Here is a 15391-nt window from a genome sequence, read left to right on the forward strand (position 1 = left end):
ACTAGTTTTGTGTTTTGATTGTATACTATAGAAAGAAAGGCAAATCTTTGTGTGGACCAGTGTTGTTTTACCAGTCTGCAGATATTTAGTCAGTTGGAAGCCAGTTGTGTTTACAGCTTTGATAGCTAGGGCATGTAGGCTCACTTGAGCAACTATGATCACTGACTGTTTTCCTTTTTATTTATTGTATGGTTTGATTGCTCGAAACCCTTCATAACTCCAGTTTTCCGTCAGTGTTCTACAGTACTGTCACGATAATTTTGTTGTCCTTTATGAAGCGTGGTTTTGATCTCTTATGGTACCATAAATCAACAGATCTTCCTTTTTAGCTCACCTGTCACTTTGTGACGAGGTGAGCTTTTGTGATCGCGCAGCGTCCGTCGTCCGTCCGTGCGTAAACTTTTGCTTGTGACCACTCTAGAGGTCACATTTTTCATGGGATCTTTATGAAAATTGGTCAGAATGTTCACCTTGATGATATCTAGGTCAAGTTCGAAACTGGGTCACGTGCGGTCAAAAACTAGGTCAGTAGATCTAAAAATAGAAAAACCTTGTGACCTCTCTAGAGGCCATATATTTCAAAGATCTTCATGAAAATTGGTCAGAATGTACACCTGGATGATATCTAGGTCAAGTTCGAAACTGGGTCACGTGCCATCAAAAACTAGATCAGTAGGTCAATTAATAGAAAAACCTTGTGACCTCTCTAGAGGCCATATTTTTCATGGGATCTGTATGAAAGTTGGTCTGAATGTTCATCTTGATGATATCTAGGTCAAGTTCGAAACTGGGTCACGTGCAGACAGAAACTAGGTCAGTAGGTCTAAAAATAGAAAAACCTTGTGACCTCTCTAGAGGCCACACTTGTGAATGGATCTTCATACAAATAGGTCAGAATGTTCACCTTGATGATATCTAGGTCAAGTTCGAAAGTGGGTCACGTGTCATCAAAAAGTAGGTCAGTAGGTTAAATAATGAAAAAACCTTGTGACCTCTCTAGAGGCCATATTTTTCATGAGAGCTTCATGAAATTTGGTCAGAATGTTCATTTTGATGATATCTAGTTATAATTCGAAACTGGGTCATGTGCGGTCCAAAACTATGTCAGTAGGTCTAAAAATAGAAAAACCTAGTGACCTCTCTAGAGGCCATATTTTTCATGGGATCTTTATGAAAATTGGTCTGAATGTTCATCTTGATGATATCTAGGTCAGGTTCGAAACTGGGTCACGTGCGGTCAAAAACTAGATCAGTAGGTCAAAAAATAGAAAAACCTTGTGACCTCTGTAGAGGCCATATTTTTCATGGGATCTGCATGAAAATTGGTGAGAATGTTCACCTTTATGATATCTAGATTAAGTTTGAAACTGGTTCACGTGCGGTCCAAAACTAGGTCATTAGGTCAAATAATAGAAAAACCTTGTGACCTCTCTAGAGGTCATATTTTTCATGGGATCTGCATGAAAATTGGTCAGAATGTTCATCTTGATGATATCTAGGTCAAGTTTAAAACTGGGTCACGTGCCATCAAAAACTAGGTCACTAGGTCAAATAATAGAAAAACCTTGTGACCTCTGTAGAGGCCACATTTTTCATGGGATCTGCATGAAAATTTGTCAGAATGTTCACCTTGATGATATCTAAGTCAAGTTCAAAACTGGGTCACGTGCGGTCAAAAACTAGGTCAGTAGGTCAGATAATAGAAAAACCCTTGTGACCACTCTAGAGGCCATATTTTTCATGGGATCTGTATGAAAGTTGGTCTGAATGTTCATCTTGATGATATCTAGGTCGAGTTTGTAACCGGGTCAACTGCAGTCAAAATCTAGGTCACTAGGTCTAAACATAGAAAAACCTTTTGACCTCTCTAGAGGGCATATTTTTCAATGGATCTTCATGAAAATTGTTGAGAATGTTCACCTTGATGATATCTAGGTAAAATTCAAAACTGGGTCACGTGCTTCAAAAACAAGGTCAGTAGGTCTAAAAATAGAAAAACCTTGTGACCTCTCTGGAGGCCATATATTTCATGAGATCTTCATGAAAATTGGTGAGAATGTTCACCTTGATGATATCTAAGTCAAGTACAAAACTGGGTCACATGCCATAAAAAACTAGGTCATTATGTTGAATAATAGAAATACCTTGTGACCCCTGTAGAGGCCATATTTTTCAATGGATAATCATGAAAATTGGTCAGAATAAACGACGTCATACTCAGTTCATGTGGGGACAGGTGAGTGATTCAGGACCATCATGGTCCTCTTGTTTTTCAAACTGGTGCATTTTTATTGTCTCAGTTTAAAACTGCTGCACCTTATACTGTATTTATGTAGTTACAGTTTATTGCACCAAGGAGAAACATTGTAAGAATGTGTGAAATGATTTATGTTGTTTTACTAGTGAAACTTGCACACATTCTGTCTACAAATTTGTGTTGTATGTCTTATAGTACTATTTTCTTGTATGTCTTACAATTTCAGTCAGCTTTGTTGTTTTTGTTTCTAAGATTATTGTTCCGTTGCTTGTTTGTTTCCCAATTGTTGCTTATGCTTACCTGAACAAAATAATGAAATTCTTATCTTGCAATTGGGCATATCAACAGTTACAAATTAAACTGAGAACTGTTTATTATATACAGTGTAATGATGTCTTTATACTTTCTATGAAATATTTTCCGATTTTCAACTAACTTTAGAACTTTTGGTATTTGTGTGATAAAGTAAGATTTTAAAATAAAAAGTAAGATCAGATTTTGCTTTGTTATATATGACAAGACAATCATATCCCATGCCGCTTTACTTCAAAGTAAGAGAGGAATATAAATAAATAATAAAGAAGCTTAATTTACAGTTTTACACACTTCTGCTCATTTACCATGTATTTAAGGCACTGACCTGATTTTTGCTAAATATCACCTTTCTTTAAAAGTGAAATTTGGTCATTAGTTTTTGTGTCTTAACAATAAAAAAATGCCAAATTAAGAAAAAAAAATGCCAGAGTCGGGAATCGAACCCAGGCTTCTACAGCAGTAAGAACTTTCCGGCTTTCTTGACCAATACACCATGGAGGAATATGTTCTTCAACGTAAAAATAGTAAAAACAACTTTCCATAACATCTAGTATGTCAGTAATTAAGTGTCACTTAAGAAATATAGCATTAATTTCCAAATACCTAAAAATTTCCCTTTTTTAGCTCACCTGTCACATAGTGACAAGGTGAGCTTTTGTGATCACCCTTCGTCAATCGTCCGTCGTCGGTCCGTCCGTCCGTCTATTCATCCGTCAACAATTTCTTGTCTGCACGATAGCGGTTTAATTTATGATTTTATTGTACCCCCCGACAACAAAGTTGTAAGGGGGGTATACTGGTTTCAGGTTGTCTGTCTGTCCGTCTGTCTGTCTGTCCGTCTGGTCGTCTGTCCGTCTGTCCGTAGACGCAATCTTGTGCGCACCATCTCTCCTTATCCCCTTGACAGAATTTAATGAAACTTCACACAAGTGATCAGTACCAACATAGACACAATCTTGTGCGCACCATCTCTCCTCATCCCCTTGACACAATTTAATGAAACTTCACACAAGTGATCAGTACCAACAGTAGTTGTGCATGGGGCATGTTAGGTTCTTTTAGAAAAAAAATTTGCAGAGTTATGGGACTTTGTTTTTTTGTTACTATACTATATACATAGACACATCTTGTGCGCACCATCTCTCCTCATCCCCTTGACACAATTTAATGAAACTTCACACAACTGATCAGTAACAACAGTAGTTGTGCATGGGGCATGTTAGGTTCTTTCAGAAAAAAATTTGCAGAGTTATGGGACTTTGTTTTTTTGTTACTATACTATATACATAGACACAATCTTGTGCGCACCATCTCTCCTCATCCCCTTAACACAATTTAATGAAACTTCACACAACTGATCAGTAACAACAGTAGTTGTGCATGGGGCATGTTAGGTTCTTTCAGCGACAAAAATTGCAGAGTTATGGGACTTTGTTTCTTGTTAACATACTATGTACATACAGCCTGCATATGCAATCTTGTGCGTGCCTAATCTACCAAACCCTTGCACACAATTTAATGAAACTTCACACAAGTGATCAGTACCAACCCTAGTTGTGCATGGTGCATGTTACATTCTTTTAGATAAATATTCTGCATAGTTATGGGACTTTGTTTTTTGTTACTATACTGTATACATACAGTCCACATAATTATGCAGTCTTGTGTGTGTCAAATTCAATGTACTGTGTCAGTGCATGCGGGGGGTACATTCATCACCTTTAGTGATAGCTCTAGTTTTAACCAAACTTGCACACAACTTGTATCACCATAAGATCACGGTTCCTTTCTTGAACTGGCCATATCTCTTTATAGGTTCCAGAGTTATGGCCCCTGAAAGGGCCAAAATTAGCTATTTTGACCTTGTCTGCACAATAGCAGCTTTATTTATGATTTGATTTTTACCAAACTGGCACACAACTTGTATCACCATAAGATCTCGGTTCCTTTTTTGAACTGGCCAGATTCCATAATGGGTTCCAGAGTTATAGCCCCTGAAAAGGCCAGAATTAGCTATTTTGACCTTGTCTGCACAATAGCAGCTTCATTTATGATTTTATTTTAACCAAACTTGCACACAACTTGTATCACCATAAGATCTTGGTTCCTTTCTTGAACTGGCCAGATTCCATCATGTGTTCCAGAGTGATGGCCCCTGAAAGGGCCAGAATTAGCTATTTTGACCTTGTCTGCACAATAGCAGCTTCATTTATGATTTGAATTTAATCAAACTTGCACAAAACTTGTGTCACCAGAAGATCTCAGTACCTTTCTTGAACTGGCCAGATCCCATAATGGGTTTCAGAGTTATGGCCCCAGAAAGGGCCAAAATTAGCTATTTTGACCTTGTCTGCACAATAGCAGCTTCATTTATGATTCGATTTTAATCAAAGTTGCACACAACTTGTATCACCACAAGATCTTGCTTCCTTTCTTCAACTGGCCAGATTTAATCATGGGTTCCAGAGTTATGACCCCTTAAAGGTCCAAAATTGGCTATTTTAGCTTTTGCAGCCATATAGAGACTTCATTTATGGTTTTTATTGAAACAAACTTCCAAAATATCTTCAACAACAATACATCTTGGATTCCATGGCAAATCAGATCCAATCGTAGGTTCCAGAGTTATTTTGTATCTGATTATCTCCCCTGATTGTAATCAAAATGGATTTATATCAGTAAGTACTTATAGGACTTATTTGAAATTTCATTATTATTATTAGTTGGACTGAAACAATCGGGGTAGATAACTATGAACTGATTTTATGGCAAATTACCTCCCTTTTTAGCTCATCTGATTTTTTGAAAAAAAATGATGAGTTATTGTCATCACTTGAGCGGTTGTCGGCGTCGGCGTCAGCGTCGGCGTTGCCTGGTTAAGTTTTATGTTTAGGTCAGCTTTTCTCCTAAACTATCAAAGCTATTGCTTTGAAACTTGGAATATTTGTTCACCATCATAAGCTGACCCTGTATAGCAAGAAAGATAACTCCATCTTGCTTTTTACAAGATTTATGGCCCCTTTTGTACTTAGAAAATATCAGATTTCTTGGTTAAGTTTTATGTTTAGGTCAACTTTTCTCCTAAACTATCAAAGCTTTTGCTTTGAAACTTGGAATACTTGTTCACCATCATAAGCAGACCCTGTACATCAAGAAACATAACTCCATCTTGCTTTTTGCAAGAATTATTGCCCCTTTTGGACTTAGAAAATCAGTTTTCTTGGTTAGGTTTTATGTTTAGGTCAGCTTTTATCCTAAACTATCAAAGCTATTCCTTTAAAACTTGCAACACTTGTTCACCATCATAAGCTGACCCTGTACAGCAAGAAACATAACTCCATCCTGCTTTTGCAAGATTTATGGCCCCTTTTGGACTTAGAAAATATCAGATTTCTGGTTAAGTTTTATGTTTAGGTCAACTTTTTCTCTTAAACTATCAAAGCTATTGCTTTAAAACTTGCAACTCTTGTTCACCATCATAAGCTGACCCTGTACAGCAAGCAACATAACTCCATCCTGCTTTTTGCAATAATTATTGCCCCTTTTGGACTTAGAAAAATCATTTTCTTGGTTGAATATTATGTTTAAGTCAACTTTTCTCATAAACTATCAAAGCTACTGCTTTAAAACTTGCAACAGTTTTTCACCATCATAAGTGGACACTGTACATCAAGAAACATAACTCTATCCTGCTTTTTGCAAGAGTGATGGCCCTTTTTAGACTTAGAAAATCATGGGTAGGACAATATTTCTATTATAAAAAAAAATCAGATGAGCGTCAGCACCCGCAAGGCGGTGCTCTTGTTTCAAATTAAAATGGGTATATCTTCATAACTAATGAAGATACTGATCTGAAATTTCATTTATGTCAACAGATTTATTTGGCAGATCCTTCTTTTGTTCACTTACAATATTTTTTTTAATTACTTCCCTTTTATGTTACTATAAATGGCTTATTTTTAGTAACTTTTTTATTATTGGTCATAGGGAAAAACCAAGACCAGTTTTCTGTGGTACAACATGGATGGTACCTCCAATTTTTAGGTGTATTTTGACATATCTATACCTTGTAAGAATTTTTTTTCATTTTGGTTAAATTTCTTCGCTTTGTTGTTCCTATCTTTTGGACTTAGATATTTTTTCTGAGGACCTTCTTGTGCTCAAGTGCAGTGATAACAGGTGAGCGATATAGGGCCATCATGGCCCTCTTGTTTGTTATCATACGATCTTGAGGCCAGTGTTTTGTCTTATCATCCATTGAATTCTCTTCAGTAGTTGCTCAGATTTTGCCCATAAAAAATTTAAGTAGCACCAGGTAACCTATTATTGACAGGTACCATTTATTGACAAAATATTACATTTTACTTGATTTACACTATATGTTTATAAACTGAAGGTAATTATGTCTCCTCCCCACTGGGGGAGACATACTGTTTTTGCCCTGTCTGTCCTGCAGTCTGTCACAATTCATTTACGATCAATAACTGGAGAACCATTTGGCCTAGAACCTTCAGACTTCATAGGGTGGCAGGGCTTATAGAGAAGATGACCCTTATTGTTTTTGGGGTCACTCCATCAAAGGTCACAGGGGCCTGAACATGGAAAACCATTTCCAATCAATAACTTGAAAATCACTTGATCTAGAATGTTGAAACTTCTAAGAATGATTGGACATGCAGAGTAGATAACCCCTATTGATTTTGGGGTCGCTCTGTTAAAGGTCATAGGGGCCTGAACATGGAAAACCATTTCTGATCAATAGCTTTAGAACCACTTGACCCAGAATGTTGAAACTTCTTAGGATGATTGGACATGCAGAATAGATGACCCCTATTGATTTTGGGGTCACTCTGTTAAAGTTCAAGGTCACAGGGGCCTGAACATGGAAAACCATTTCCGATCAATAACTTGAGAACCACTTGACCCAGAATGTTGAAACTTCATAGGATGATTGGACATGCAGAGTAGATTACCCCTATTGATTTTGGGGTCACTCTGTTAAAGGTCAAGGTCACAGTGGACAGAACATAGAAATTCATTTCCGGTCAATAACTTGAGAACCATTTGACCTAGAACCTTCAGACTTCTAAGGGTGGCAGGGCTTATGGATTAGATGACCCCTATTATTTTGGGGGTCACTCCATCAAAGGTCAAGGTCTCAGTGGGCTGAACATAGAAAACCATTTCCAATCAGTAACTTGAGAATCACTTGACCCAGAATGTTGAAACTTCATAGGATGATTAGACATGCAGATTAGATGACCCCTAATGATTTTGGGGTCACTCTATTAAAGGTCAATGTCACAGCGGACAGAACATTGAAATCCATTTCTGGTCAATAAGATGAAAACCATTTGACCTAGAACCTTCAAACTTCATAGGGTGAAAGGACTTACAGACCAGATGACCCCTAATGTTTTTGGGTTCACTCCGTCAAAGGTCAAGGTCACAGGGGGGCTGAACATAGAAAACTCTTTCCAATCAATAACTTAAGAACCACTTGACCCAGAATGTTGAAACTTATTAGGATGATTGGACATGCAAAGTAGATGACCCCTACTGATTTTGGGGTCAGTTGATGAAAGGTCAAAGCCACAGGGGCCTGAACATTGAAAACCGTTTCCAATTCATAACTTGAGAACTGCTAGGCCCAAAATGTTAAAACTTAGTGGGATGATTGGACATGCCAAGTAGATGATTCCTATTGCAGCCAACCATCAGTGTCTCTTTGACTTCCACTCCTGTCCCCTATTGACTTCTTGCCTATATGACTTTGCCGTGGGGGAGACATGCACTTTTCTACAAAAGCATCTTCTAGTTACCATGACATTGTGTGTAGACAAACAAATATGTCACTAATCTGAAACCACTTTGTGCCAAACACCTGGACTGGTTTTTCAGATTCAGCAAAGTACACCTACAATCTTTAAAAATTGATGTGATCAACAAAATACTGAATTTCTTTAGACTGTCAGTTTTGCAAGGTGGCTTTGCTTCGAACTTAATATAGTTATTACTCAATACCACCCACATCCTCAGTATTTCACAAATTATCCCCCTTTTACTTGAAATTATTCTAAAATTGGGCTAGCAGTTTCACACAAGAAGATTTTTAAAGTTTCCACTATATACATACAGGGAATGTGACCATGCCCTCTGGAGGCCATGTTTTAAAATGAATCGGAATAGACTGAACACTCTTGGTAGAGGGTCACACAAGGACCACTTGTGTAAAATTATTCTAAAATCGGGCCAGCAGTTTCATACAAGCAGATTTTTAAAGTTTCCACTAAATACATATAGGGAAAAGTGACCACACCCTCTGGAGGCCATGTTATTTGATGAATCAAAATAATTTGAACAATCTTGGTAGAGGGTCACACAAGGACCATTTGTGTAAAATTGTTCTAAAATCAGGCAAGCAGTTTCATACAAGAAGAGTTTTAAAGTTTCCACTATATACATATAGGGACAAGTGACCACGCCCTCCAGCAGCCATGTTTTTTGACAAATCCGAATAATATGAACAACCTTGGTAGAGGGTGACATAAGGACCATTTTTGTGAAATTATTTCAAAATCGGACCGTCGGTTTAGGAGATGTCGTTTGAAGTTTTTTCTATTTTTAGCTCTGGCAGCCCCTATGTGCAACCAAGTGGAACTGTTTTAACAACTTAGTAGAGGACCACCCAAAGAACATCATGGCCAAGTTTCACCAAAATCCTTTCATTAGTTTTGGAGGAGATGCCGATAAACACAAATTTTGACAACGGACGGACAACTTGATGGACGCACGCATGCACGACGTACGACGGACACAGTATGATCACAATAGCTCACCAGGAACACTTTGTGCTCAGGTGAGCTAAAAAGATGTTCCACATCATCAGGTGAGTTTTTCTGATCGCTCAATGTCCGGCGTCCGGCGTCCGTCGTCTGTCGTCCGTCGTCTGTCAACATTTAGCTTGTGTATGCGATAGAGGTTGTATTTTTCAATTAATCTTCATGAATATTGGTCAGAATGATAACCTTGATGAAATCTAGGCTGAGTTCGAAAATGGTCATCTGGGGTCAAAAACTAGGTCACTAGGTCAAATCAAAGAAAAACCTTGTGTATGCGATAGAGGCTGTATTTTTCAATTAAGCTTCATGAATATTGGTCAGAATGATAACCTTGATGGAATCTAGGCCGAGTTCGAAAATGGGTCATCTCGGGTCAAAAACTAGGTCACTAGGTCAAATCAAAGAAAAACCTTGTGTATGCCATAGAGGCTGTATTTTTCAATTGATCTTCATGAATATTGCTCAGAATGATTGCCTTGATGAAATTTAGACCAAGTTCGAAAATGGGTCATCTGGGGTCAAAAACTAGGTCACTAGGTCAAATCAAAGAAAAACCTTGTATATGCAGTAGAGGCTGTATTTTTCAAATGATCTTCATGAAATTTAGCCAGAATGATTACCTTGATAAAATCTAGGCCGAGTTTGAAAATGGGTCATCTGGGGTCAAAAACTAGGTCACTAGGTCAAATCGAAGAAAAAGATTGTGTATGCAATAGAGGATGTATTTTTCAATTGATCTTCATGAAATTTTGTCAGAGTGATTGCCTTGATGAAATCTAGGTCGAGTTTGAATATGGGTTATCTGAGGTCAAAAACTAGGTCACTAGGTCAAATTAAAGAAAAATCTTGTGTATGCGATAGAGACTGTTTTTTTTTCAATTGATTTTTATGAAATTTGGTCAGGATGATTGCCTTAATGAAATCTAGGTCGAATTTGAATATGGGTCATCTGAGGTCAAAAACTAGGTCACTTGGTCAAATCAAAGAAAAAGCTTGTGTATGTGATAGAGGCTGTATTTTTCAATTGATCTTCATGAATTTTGGTCAGAATGATTGCCTTGATAAAATCTAGGTCGAGTTTGAACATGGGTCATCTAGGGTCAAAAACTAGGTCATATCTAAGAAAATGCTTGTTTTATCGCAAGAGACCAATTTTTTGGTCCAATCTTAATGAAAATTGGTCAGAATATTTGTTTCCATGAAATCACTAGGTCAAACATGTTTTACACTGTTATGGCGTGTTTCTTAGGTGAGCGACCTAAAGCCATCTTGGCCCTCTTGTATAAATTAAATTGTCCCCTAATTACTTAGAATTTCATGTTATTTTTTATGCAGTTCCACTTTATTTCTGTTATTATTCTGTTTGATTTAAATCAAACTCAAACTAATTGTTCCACATCATCACCCATATCAAAGGACACAAGGTTCATAACTCTTAACACAAATATTTCATGAATTATCCTCCTTTTCCCTTTAACTTAAAATTTCAGGTTAAATTTTTGATTTACTTTCACTCTAACTCTATAATTACTAAATGGATTCGATTCAGACTTAAGGCAGTTGTTCCAAAGCATCACCAACATCATATAACGCAAGGACCATCACTTTCACACCAATATTTCATGAATTATGCCCCCTTTTTACTTAGAATTTCAGATAAATTTTGATGCATTTTCACTATATCTCCAATTTTACAAATGGATTTGATTAAAACTTAAAAATACGATAGCTTCTTCGCCATTGTCCTCATCATGACTTCATCTGCCATGGTAGCCTAGTGGTAGAGCAACCACTTCAAGTGTGGGAGATTGTGGGTTCGATCCCTGGCCGTGCATACAAAAGACGTAAATAATAGTACTGGTAGCTTCCTGGCTTGGTGCTCAGCATAAAGAGGATAGTGCTAGGACTGGTCAGCCCGGTCAGTATAATGTGACTGGGTGGTATATCATGTCTGGTGTCTAGGGTGTGATATTCCAGTGAGGCAGCACTATAAATCTGGGCTCACTGTAGCAAGTACACACCGTCCTTTATGATTGAAAAAAATGTTGAATACATTAAACCCGAACACACATACAGTCACTCATCATGACATAAAGACAAAACTCGGGCACAAATATTTCATAAATTTTGTCCCTTTTTACTTAGTTTTCATTTGATTTTTTTTTATGCTTTTTCACCATATCTGTGTTGTTAATTAATGTTTTGATACAGTTTCATCTTATCTCTGTTATTACTACATACATTTGACTTTAACTTAAACTATTATCCAATAGAGTCAAATTCATCCATTGCTATTATAGACAAAGATTAGTTGGGACAGATGGAGAAAAAGCCCCCAGAATAGAGGTTTTTATTAGATAAAGACATGTCCAGCTTAAAAAGCCTAACTCTTTGCAAACAGACAGCCTGGTTCTTTAAGATATCAAGTGTATAGCATTGATACATTCCTGGGAGGAACCAGCACTGGTCTCTTTGTCGCGTGGGAGACACATGAGAGCATCACAAAAATTTCCAGTGCCCGGATTTGGATTTGAATCCTGGACCTCTGGATTTATATTGAAACATGTTACTGCTATACCACTGGACCAGTCAGTCAAATTTCATTTTTTCCTTCAGCAGTATTATCTAGAGAAACAAAAATCTGTTTATTCCCTTAAGCATTTTTAGCTCCACTATTCGGAGAATAGGGGGGCTATTCTACTTGCCCCGGTGTCGGTGTCTGCGTGAGCTTTCTAATGGTTAAAAGTTTTTTCGGCAACCTTTGTTTTTCTGTCATATCTTTGTTACTATTGCTTATATCTTACGGTTACTTCATGTAAACATTGTCCAGCATACAAACAAAATATGTGCAGAGGCTGGGCCCATTATACATAAGGTCAAGGTCACCACGGTGTTATACTTAGGCTATTTTTAAGGTTAAAGTTTTTCGGCAACCTTTGTTTTTCTGTCTTAATCTGTGTTACTATTGCTTATATCTTACTGTAAGTCCACATAAACATTGTCCAGCATACAAACAAAGTATATGAAGGGACTGGGCCCATTATGCCCAAGGTCAAGGTCACGAAGTTGTTATACTTGGAATTATTTTCATGTTAAAATGTTTTCGAAAGCTTCATTATTTTTATAGTCGTATCTTTGGTATTTTAAAAGATAATAAATTGATATTAAAAACGTTTCTTTATAGTCATCATCTGCATGTATGGTTACAATCCCCATAACTCTTATTGCGTTTTTGATAGAATTATGCCCCTTTCATACTTAAAGTCTTCTGGCAATCTTCGCTTTCTGGATATAACTTTAGAACTATATAAGATAATGACTTGAAACTTAAAATGTATCTTTATCATCATCTTCATGTGTGGTAACAATCCCTCTAACTCTTTATTTTTGACCAAATTATGCCTCTTTCTTACACAAATATTTTGACAAACTTCGTTTTCTGGACATAACTTTAGTTGAGGCCCATATGTAAGACTGGTTTTCAAATATGTTTGCCTCGTAAATTAAGTTCATTATTATTATTATTATTATATAGTACTATATAAGATAATGACTTGAAACTCAAAATATATCTTTACCATCATCATCTGCATGTTTGGTAACAATCCCAATAACTCTTTGTGTTCTTGACAAAATTGTGCTCCTTGGTGTATCTTCCTTTTAAAGTAGAGGTCTCTTATTGAGACATATGTTCATCTTACTGTCAAATCACCAAATAGTTGAGCGCGCTGTCTTATGGACAGCTCTTGTTTAAGTTTTTACCTGTAAAAGGTGGAAAGGATGGACTCATAACCGGACTTTGTCGGCTTTTCTTTGACCTAATGATTTTCACTGTGCAACAGAATAATATTTTCTCAGCCTCACGTACATCTCACTGATACGCCAATTACTGTTTATTATAATTCTGTTTTTTAAATTTAATCACTTTGCAAGTTGACAAGCAACCTAATCACACATAACCTGGTGTTTAAAGCCCCTCTTTGGGAAATAAAGTGGTTCTTGTGGACAGGCAATCTCTCAATATGGGCAAAACATTCAATTTATGGTTAAACAGGCCGTATAGTAGTGGCCTTTATTCAGAGATGCTCTTTAGCAGAGATTTAATTATATTTTACACAATGATTTATAATGACAATTCTGTATTCAATGACCTTGAATTTCCCCAACATAACGGTTGGTGGCAACTAAATTTCTGTATTCTAATGCCAACCCCTATCCTGCATGCTAATGTTGGGAATTAAAATAAACAAGGGAACATGTTGATATTTACATAAAAAGGTAAACATTTGCTTTCTGATCAACAGCTGAAACCATGTCACAATCCTTGACTGCATAAGGGTAAAGATTAAAGTGTCTGTAGGATGTGTACCACGATTTGCTGTCAAAAATCCAATGGTTCACTGTCATGTCTCTGATGTTCTGTTAGATGCACCGTGATTTGCTGACAAATATTCCATGGTAAACTGTCAAGTTTCTGGTGTGCTGTTACATGTATCATTGTTTGCAGTCAAATTTCCTATGGTGCACAGTCATGTTTCTGATGTGCTGTTAGATGCACTGTGCTTTGCTGTCAAATTTTCGATGTTTCTGGCATCTCACGACATATTGTCCACTTTCCCATGGTGCACTGCTGTCATGTTTCTGGTGTACTGTTAGATGGATCATTGTTTGCTGACAAATTTCCCATGGTGCACTTTCATGTTCCTGATGTGCTGTTACATGCACCAAGATTTGACGTCAAATTTCCCATAGAGCACTGTCATGTTTCTGGTGTATTGTTACATGCGCCATCATGACTTGCTGTCAAATTTCCCATGGTGCACTGTCATGTTTCTTGTGTACTGTTACATGCATCATGAGTTGCTGTCAAATTTCCCATGGTGCACTGTCATGTTTCTGGTGTGCTGTTACATGCATCGTTTGCTGTCAAATTTCCCATGGTGAACCGTCATGTTTCAAGTGTACTGTTAGATACATCATTGTTTGCTGTCAACTTTCCTATAGTGCACCGTCACGTTTCTGGTGTACTGTTACATGCACCAGGAGTTGCTGTCAAATTTCCAATGGTGCACTGTCGTGTTTCTGGGGTACTGTTACATGCACCAGGAGTTACTGTCAAATTTCCCATGGTGAACCATCATGTTTCTAGTGTACTGTTAGATGCATCATTGTTTGCTGTCAAATTTCCCATAGTGCGCTGTCATGTTTCTGGTGTACTATTACATGCACCAGGAGTTGCTGTCAAATTTCCCATGGTGCATTGTCATGTTTCTTGTGTACTGTTACATGCAACAGGAGTTGCTGTCAAATTTCCCATGGTGCACTGTCATGTTTCTGGGGTACTGTTACATGCATCATGGTCTGCTATCAAATTTCCCAATCTGCAGTCAGATTTTCCCTAGTGTACGATGAGATTTCCAATGGTGTGCTGTTAGACGCAATATGAGGTACTGTTAGATACACTCAGCTTTGCTGTCAGATTGCCCACAATGTGCTTCAAGATGTAACATGGTATGCTGTAAGATTTCTGATGGTGTGCTGTTAGACATAATATGGTAGACTCTCAAATGTGCTGCTTAGATTAGACATGGTATGCTGTTTACACGAAATATGGTGCACTGTTCTGATGCAACATGGTGTGCTGTCAAGATGAAACGTGTTACGATGCAACCTAACATGATGTGTAGACACAACATGGTGTAATGTTTGTACTGTTGCTGATAATGCACCAGTCAGATATCCTCTTGTGCATGGTTACATTTCTGATTGTGTGATGCAAGACTGGTTTGCTGTCAGGTATTACCTGGTGTACTGTTATATGTAAGATGGTGGGCTGGTCAGATCCACCACATTAACCAGTTACATTCATAATCCATTACAGATATTACATTCTAAGGCACCATATCTTTCTAACTTTCTGCTGTCATAAACAGACCAATATACAGTTTCTCTCAAAGTCAAAATATTTCAACAAATA

Source organism: Mercenaria mercenaria, chromosome 16 (assembly GCF_021730395.1).
Source record: "Mercenaria mercenaria strain notata chromosome 16, MADL_Memer_1, whole genome shotgun sequence".
Taxonomy (NCBI): domain Eukaryota; kingdom Metazoa; phylum Mollusca; class Bivalvia; order Venerida; family Veneridae; genus Mercenaria; species Mercenaria mercenaria.